General features: G+C 34.6%; 1 long non-coding RNA gene across 4 annotated transcripts; it reads left to right on the top strand.

The window, feature by feature from the left end:
- Nucleotides 1-5,514: 5,514 nt before the first annotated feature.
- LOC108825743 (uncharacterized) lies at nt 5,515-7,244 on the top strand. Of its 4 annotated transcripts, none has more exons than XR_001945285.2 (4): nt 5,515-5,568; nt 5,805-6,507; nt 6,690-6,806; nt 6,875-7,244. It is a non-coding gene; the product is annotated as an uncharacterized LOC108825743 (long non-coding RNA). The 4 variants fall into 4 exon arrangements; XR_001945286.2 differs by having other exon boundaries at nt 5,521-6,066; nt 6,152-6,507; XR_001945284.2 differs by having other exon boundaries at nt 5,521-6,066; nt 6,147-6,507.
- Nucleotides 7,245-8,566: the final 1,322 nt, after the last annotated feature.

Here is an 8,566-nt window from a genome sequence, read left to right as displayed (position 1 = left end):
AATTTAAATTAGCATATTATTACTAAGTAGTTTATATTTTGTAAATTTGATATTTGATACATTAATTTCCTATCAAACTAACATTTAGGGTTTGAGTTTTGTGGTTTAGGGTTTTGTAGACTTACGATTCAGTTTACTTTAATGAGTGTACAAAAAAAATTTCTATAAATTGAGTTTATGAATTAAAAAAGTGAAATCACACATTATAACTATTACTAAATAAAGAAAAAAATTTAGTATTTCATATATAAATTACTAAAGAGAGATTTGCTAAACCAACAAAAATATTGATTTTAGCAAATATATATTAAAAACTAAAATAATAAAGATTTTTGATAAAAGATTTTTGATAAAAATCATATATAAAATTATTAAAAAGAGAAATAATAAATAAAAATATTATAGTAGACTTGAATACACGTATTTATTTTTTTCTAAATTAATATTGGGTTTAGTGGTTTATGGTTTCGTAAATTTACAATTCAGTCATAATTTATAAATATTAAAAATATAAAATTAGTTAGTAAATCATATCTTAACATTATTAAAACAATAAAACTTAAAAAAAGAAAAAATTGTAGACTTACAAAGAAGTCTACTCACGGATATAGCAATTTAACCTAACCGGATTTAACCAAACTAAATTTAACATAATCAAATTTAAACCAAAATTTTTAACCTAATTGACCAGCATATAAATACCGTTGTTATGCTTTTTGGGTTAAAAAAAACATAACCCAATGCCGTTTCTCTCTCTTGGCGATTTTTGGAGAAATTTTTGGCGAACGTTTCTGCCACTCCAGTGCGAATCAAACGCTCATGTACTCCTGCCCGAAAAAAAAGAGCTGAGATACTCCTGTCCGAAACTGCCCGGATTTAGAAATTCATTTATCTTTATTTTTACACGAAAATTTATAAAAAGACAACGAAACCAAGAGAAACTTCTATAATTACAACTCTACCTAGGACTATCCAAACCCGGGCCCAGAACCGACCCAAACAAATCGGATATCCACTTCCAGAAATTGAATTCCCTAATACGTTTCCCCTCTCTCCCCATATTGGTTGATTGAAAAGACATAAAGTTCACCGTCTCTCACTAAGTAGAATTTATTCGAGTTATCTGAAAACCCTACTCAATTCGAATCCTCAATCGACAATCAAAAACACAAATCATTATGAATCCAGACGTTACGAAGGCAAAAGAAGACGGCTCGAGTAGTGTAGTAGGAGATGAAGCAAACCCAAGGATTATCGAGAAACCTGTCGGCCCAGGAACCGACCAAAGTCCCAGAGATGCAAATGAAAGCGAAGACAATGCCAGTGGAAATGGAAAAGGGGAAGAGGAAGAATCAAGTAAGAAAAATGAAGGGGAGGAATCAAGAGAAGTAGACGAAGGAGAAAAAGAGAAGGAAGTCGGAGACGAAGGAGAAAAAGAGAAGGAAGCCGGGGACGAAGGAGATGAAGAGAAGGAAGTCGGAGACGAAGGAGAAAAAGAGAAGGAACCCGGAGACGAAATAGAGCCCCGAAGAAACGACGAAGAAGCTGATGAAAGGGAGATAATTCTATTTGGACGACATCATGAAACTGAGTCGCATGCAGATTCGGTAAGTATTGAAATTGAAAACTTTTACATAGATGATTTGAAAGATTAGATAAGTGTGGAAAACTAAGTGGAATTTAGAGTTAGTGATTGCTGAACTAAGTCGAAGTTTGTGAAACTATATGTTGATGGTTGTAAGATGTCGTACGTGATCCGGTTCTCACTTGAGTGCAGGTTGTAGATGACGAAGAAAAGGGCATGCTACCGAAACTACACTTTCCTTCAAGCCAATATCAAAAGTCTTTAAAGCTTTCAGGAAAATGTTACATTGACTCGGCGATAAGAACTATTCAAACGATCCTGAAAGCGAAGGAGGTGGAATGGTTCATAGAGCACCCACAATTCCAGCATTTCTTCCATATTAAAAACCGAAAGCAGAAGTGGATGGGAATGTGGGTTCTCGTTTTGCGATCAGCTTGTGTTGCGAAGAAGCATGAGTTATGGTTTGTCGTTAATGGCGTCGCAATCCGATATTCTCTTAGAGAATTAGGACTCATTTCTGGACTATACTGCCATGAGTATCCCCCCAACCATGAGAGGTTGGGTGGTACAACATTCATGAACAAGTATTTTGGAGGGAAAAGGGTAACATACGCTGACCTGGAGAAGCAGATGTTGGCGATGAAATCAAAGCCATCTGAGGATCGTAAGAAGATGGCCGTTCTGTTCTTCTTAGCCAGCATCCTTGTCGGAGGCCGAAAGAGTGGTGAGGGAGCATCACCTGTGGACAGTTTCTTCCTGAGTGTTGTTGATGACCTAGATGCGTGTGTAACGTTCCCTTGGGGGCGGTATGCATTCGAACATAACTTGAAGGATGTCTCTACCTTTTTGGAAAAATGCGACGGGCTTGCGCCGACGAGTTGGGTTTTTACAAGCTTTCATATCCCTCTGGAGGTATTCTCAAGCTCTCTTCAACATAGTTGTTTAATTGATGTTAATGTTTTTTTGTTGTGTGTTGGTAGTTGTTGGCCTTTGAGGCAATTCCAAGCTTGAGGAACCATTTCCGAGAAGATGTGAATGGTGCAAATAGTAGTTGCCCGCGGATGTGCAAGATGCAGTACAAACGGAAAAGTGGAACCAAGGAATTCAGTCTGAAAGCTGTGAACGATAAACTTGGTAATAATACAAAGGTAATTGATGTTTTATGTGGAGTCGAATTGAGGAGAAGGGACTTATGAGACTTATGAAAACTTGGTGAAACTAAGGTAATTAGTATTTTTGTGTTTTTACCACATGATATTGAGAGTATCTTGGTAGCAACAGCAGCTGAGGAGGAACTTCTGGAAACCATAGGAATGGACAAGGAGAGTTGTTGGGCCGATGACGCCGATGATGCAGCAGTTGATGGTTGGACGAAGATAATACGGAAAGGGAAGAAACAAGTTTTCTTTGAAGAACAGTTCCGCATGGATTTAGAGTCTCGCACAGGTCAGATTGAAGGTCCCACCAATCCTATCGGAGGACCATCGAATAATGCACAATCTGGTCAGGCTAATGCTGATTCGGTGGAGGTTAGTGGAGCTACTCCTGGAGCTGAGGCTTTAAAAGCTATGGAAGGTCGGCTTATGAATGCAGTCAGAGATGCACTTTGTTGTATCAATCCCTCCACTATCACTGCTGATGATTTGCATCTTTCTGAACTAGAAATTTTTGGCAGGTTTATAATATTTTCCAGTAGAACGATGAAAACATTGCCAAGTTTGATGCTTTTGTTCTGTTTCTAACGAAAAAGCTGTTTCTTTCTTTCATAGGATGGCTTATTTACCTAAAGTTATTTGTTTGTGTAGCTAATGAGGGCTCCTTGATGGTGTTATAGTTGGAAGCTCAGTTGATTATATGAGTTGCTTTGAAGATTGCAGGGCGCCTTCATGAAACTGGCAAGATTAAAATCAGTAATCTTATTAAGGCTTTGAAGCAATAGATTCAGTTTTCTGTTTATAAATAAACAATCGTCTTGAACTGTTTTTCCTGTGTTATATGAATTTGCAGCTCCGCCACTAAAGGGAACTGATACATCCACTCTTGCCTCAGGTACTTCCATAATAATCTCGATGTTAGTCTTATATGAACAAAGAGAACACTGCCTACTTTTACAGATAAGGCTGCTTCATACGGTTCCTTAGCTTTGACGTCTACATTTCAAATGCATTCACATTTGTGATTTGTGAACAAGTTCTTATGTGGTTCAATATGCAGACTGAACGAGGAGATTAAAGGCATTGTGAAATCTTGCTTCTCTGTTGTGTCCTTAATATGGTTCTTTGTGTGTCAACCATGCGGTTGAGTGTTATACACATGGAGAGAAATACATACCATTTTTAGCTCATCAGGGGAGATAACAATAGTGAGTCTCACAATAACATTTACCTTTGGAAGCCACTGATTTTATTTTGCTAGAGCTCTCAGAGATTAAACAATTGTCCAATATTTGTGTTGCCAGTGTTAACAATGGTGGCTTTCCTAAACCAATGTTTGTTTTATTCTCCTCAACTAAAAAAATGTGTTTCACGTAGCATTTAAAGCACTGAATTTCTCTCAGGATTATGGAGATGGGGAAGAAGCTTGCAGAGAGGATAAGAAGCAAAGGGCCTTACATTGTCATGAGTGTATGTGCGTTAAGCAAGAGACTGTGCGGACTGATTCCACAAGGAAAACCGTTCAACATCTTTCCTGCAGCTGCTTATCTGCATAACCTTTGCTTGTGTGGCAAGCCGTTACCACCTTGCAGGAAGACTATGAAGTGAATAGACACACATTTTGAAGTGGCCAGTCCAACGCTGACTTGATCTTAATCGCATTTCTTCAAAACATAGATGGTATCTTCTATTGGTCTTTTTTTACCACTTCCTATTCTATTGTTTTAATCTGTACTTCTACACCTCTGTGATTCTGTTATAATCTAAAATAAATTATTAATCACTTTGATTCAAACCATCAGAACATGTAAATAAGTAAAACCAAACAATAACTTCCAGTTCTACATGAGTCTCTTCCTCCTGTTCACCCCAGCAATCATCCACATCCTCTCCTCATACTCAACCTGAAAATATCACCATATATCTTAGGATTCGAGATGCAATTGTAACATTGAGAGAGAAAAAAAGAAAAGACAGAACCACTACTAACGAAAGACATACTACCTCTTCCTCATCAGATTCGCTGCTCTCAAGCGACATGTTATATCTTCTTCTCATAAGCACTATCCCAATAAAATTGCTTCTCCTAAAAAGGATCAAGGGGCAAAACAAGAGGAGAACACACAGTTAGCAGATAATCAAGAAACTCAGCGAATTAACAAAAGAACAGAGACAGAGCAAACTCACGTCCGCAGTGAAAGACTTCCACTTTTCACCACCCAGCTTTGGAACCTATACAAACATATAAAATAAGCATAGTTTTGTTGTAAAAAAACATATAAAACACTAGCCAAGTGAAGTAACAAGCTCGGTTATACAGTCTTACATCCTTAAGGTTAACATATGGATTCTCTTTTTGGTAAGTTTTGCGGAAATCACTCCTGCAAAAGTGAAAAGAAATATCATCATCATCATCATCATCCCTATCAGAGAAAAAATGAGAAGAAAAAAAAGTGGAAGATGAATATATTACATGAAAATATAAAACGCTGTAGGAGGCTTCTTCCCAACGGAATCCAAACAAGAAGAGGAGGAAGTCAAGATCACACATATATATATATATATATAATTTTTAATACATAAAATCAAAGAGAATAATGCTAATTAACGAGGGTCTTACTTCTTAGACTCAGTTTGCGTCTCAGCAACTTGATATCGTTAAAGCTTCATATTTTTTTTTTTTGTACTAACAGCTGTAAGACTTATTCTGGTTATTACTACTTTTAATAATTGGGTATAATATGCTTACGTGATATAGTTCAAATAAGACTATATATCTACTACTATAAAATAGGGATGTTTCTCTCCTGTTGACACATCAGATGCCAGGTCAGAAATTCATGCTCTGTGACGTTGACACGTGTCTCCCCTTACTAAAACTCATCACTTCATTTATTCTAAAATCGGATGGGCTTTTATCGTTAAATGCCTGCTACGTCTTTTTACGCACAAGTTTTCGTTCTGTTTGAATTCACTTACGTGGGCTTTTAATAATATTGGGCTTCCTATATTTATTTTGTTTCTTCACTGACGCTGGTCCAGAAGGAAAACAATATCTTTTTCAGGGTTTCTAGATTTCATCGTCCTTTTCCGATCTCTGACAACGGAGTTCCAAGATGGTGTGTGAGTGGAATCGAATCGTTATGAGGAATCAATGGTCGAGTTTCATTGGGATCGTTTCATAGTCGTATCGTCACGAAGAATCCGTGGTCGAGATTCATTGGTGTCGTTTCGTATAAAGTTCTTATGCTCAGAAACGTTACGAGATCCATTAAAGTCAGAATTAACAACCATATCTGAAGGCGGTGAATGATTACACATAAAAATGTCAGTTTTCTTCCGATAAACATCATCCTCAACTCATAACAACACCAGAAACTTATTTTCATAATCATGTCAAATTGAAGGCCAGATGACAGCATGTACTTTAACATCGCTGAGTTTTGGCCAAAATCAATAAAAGAAAGTTCCAGTAACCAGAGCTTTTGATTGCTCTGACTGTTTCGATGTGAATCTTGGGAAACTTACCTATTCAGAATCATAGGTTAGACCAAACTATTCCCCACTGTTTTTAAGGTTATAAAGAACACATACTCTTTCACTCATTTAAAGGTTTATACTCCAAACTTTTCTGCCATGCAAGTGGCACCACTGTTTGTGTGAGTGTTTTTGACAGCCAAGCTATGCAACTCCATGAGAAACTATTAGTCTTTGATGAGGATCGAAAGGTGATCGTTGCAAGGAGATTAAATCCAAAAATAGTGGGAGGTAGGTCTGGCGACTCCCTGTTGTATTATATTTCATTTCCAACTATTGACATGTGTTAAGAATTTTTTTCCTCTCAAAAAGGTCACTTCTTTCTCAATTCAACCTTAGTGTCCATTTTCTTTTTCCATAGTGAGTACACAAATAACATTTGAGGTGTTTGCTTTGCGTTATGTTTTTCTCAGTATCTAGAGGATTGAGATGGGTTGGCCTCTACTGCTGAAAAATATGGAGGGGTTAAGAAGATCAAACCCTGAACACTATCAGAGTTGAATGCTTATGAAATCACTTCACCACCACAGGTTAGCCTCCAACTTAAAACCTCCACCTTACTCTGCATCTGCCCTCTTACAAACCCAAACACTTGCAGGCTGCAGAGTTCCTATGCACTCGGAAAATTGACAGCATTGAAACAGCAAATGAGTGGTGCTACATCTCATATTCAGCGTGGTTTAACATGTTCACAGTGCACAGCCTGTTATGATGGAAACACTTAGGTGTTGCAAGGTAATCCAAGTTATACTATATTTTACACATGCTTGAAAACGTCTAGAAGGAAAACCAGATGCACCTAATACCTAACAAGAGGAAGAGGAATCATGTATACACTTTCCAGTAGTAATCAGTGAACAAATTACTTATGATCTTTTTGTAAGGTGCTCTCTGTTTCTTATTTTTCAAGTAATAAAGAAACTGTAATATTATGTTTTTAAAGTACTTATTGGTTTGGATTTACTACTTTTATAACTTTATATTATATTAATAGACTATAATAGATAATTAACTTCATAATAATACACTTTTACAAAATCCTGTTTAACATAGCTATTCAGTGAATCAGTGTTGCTCAATCAAAAAATATAGTACACGTTATACCTATTGAAAATAAAATATTATGAAAATAAAACAACAACAACATTTAATAAAAGAAGTTTATTAATAAAAAATTATGGCAAAATTTTGAGCAAATAATAAACTAATCTTATATATATAAAACCGATGTGCAAAAATTATATCCAAAAGGTATCAAATAAAAATAAAACAATGAATTCCACTTTGAAAACAATATTTGTTTAATAATCTTAATCAGTTTGGATGATATGGTTAATTTGATAAAATTAGTAATAAAATGTGTGTATTCTTAAACAATCAATTTCAATTGTTATGTTATTTAACTAACTTTAGAGAGAAATTTTAAATCAATTAATTTTCCACATTATCTAAATCATGAATAGGTTTAAAACGTATAAAAGAAAAGAAGAATACCAACAGATTAAAAAAATAATTCATGATTTATATATTGAATTTCAACTGTAATTACAAGTGATGTACTTACATTTTTAATAAAGGTGTAGCAAACATTAAAAATGTAAAATAATTACATCAAAGAAATTTGTTTTTTTTAAATAATTATCAGGTTTTTGATTTCTAATAAAACGCACAGAAATAAATATTACAGATTGACATTTGTTTATTTTAGAGTAATAATTTGAATATTCTTACACATGTATTAAAGCATAATATGTCTTTAGTTATTTTTCACTTACTTACCCGCCCGTAGTAAAAACCCAAATATGTTAAGAGATATGTTAAGTTATTCTAACTAAATAAATGTAGAACGTATTTTAAATATTTGTGTCAAGAATTCTGAAAAAATATAAACATAGTTCCACAACTGTGTAAAAATAAAATATATAGTTATATAATCGAATAAAAGACACACAATATAAAATAATGTAAGAGAGTGGATAAAACTAGATAACTTCAAATTAAACAAATAAATCAACAATTCTACACCATTAAAATAAAAACAGAATAAAATTTCAAATAAACAATCTTATTAATCGTAAGGAAAAGTTTAGTTAATTGTAATGATAATGATAACTGAATAAAGAATAAAAATCAATAAATATAATGATTCATATTAATATAGAACAAAACATGTTAAAATAAAAACAAATAATAAACTAAAAACAAAAATATTTATCATAATTATCTAAATTATTTTTAAATTATCATCCCGCCCGTTGGGCGGGCCGGCTCTAGTTCCAATATATAAAAG

The sequence above is a fragment of the Raphanus sativus genome, chromosome 7, assembly GCF_000801105.2.
Source record: "Raphanus sativus cultivar WK10039 chromosome 7, ASM80110v3, whole genome shotgun sequence".
Taxonomy (NCBI): domain Eukaryota; kingdom Viridiplantae; phylum Streptophyta; class Magnoliopsida; order Brassicales; family Brassicaceae; genus Raphanus; species Raphanus sativus.
The sequence above is the reverse complement of the archived record's forward strand: the minus strand, read 5'-3'. Positions and strand labels throughout refer to the sequence as shown.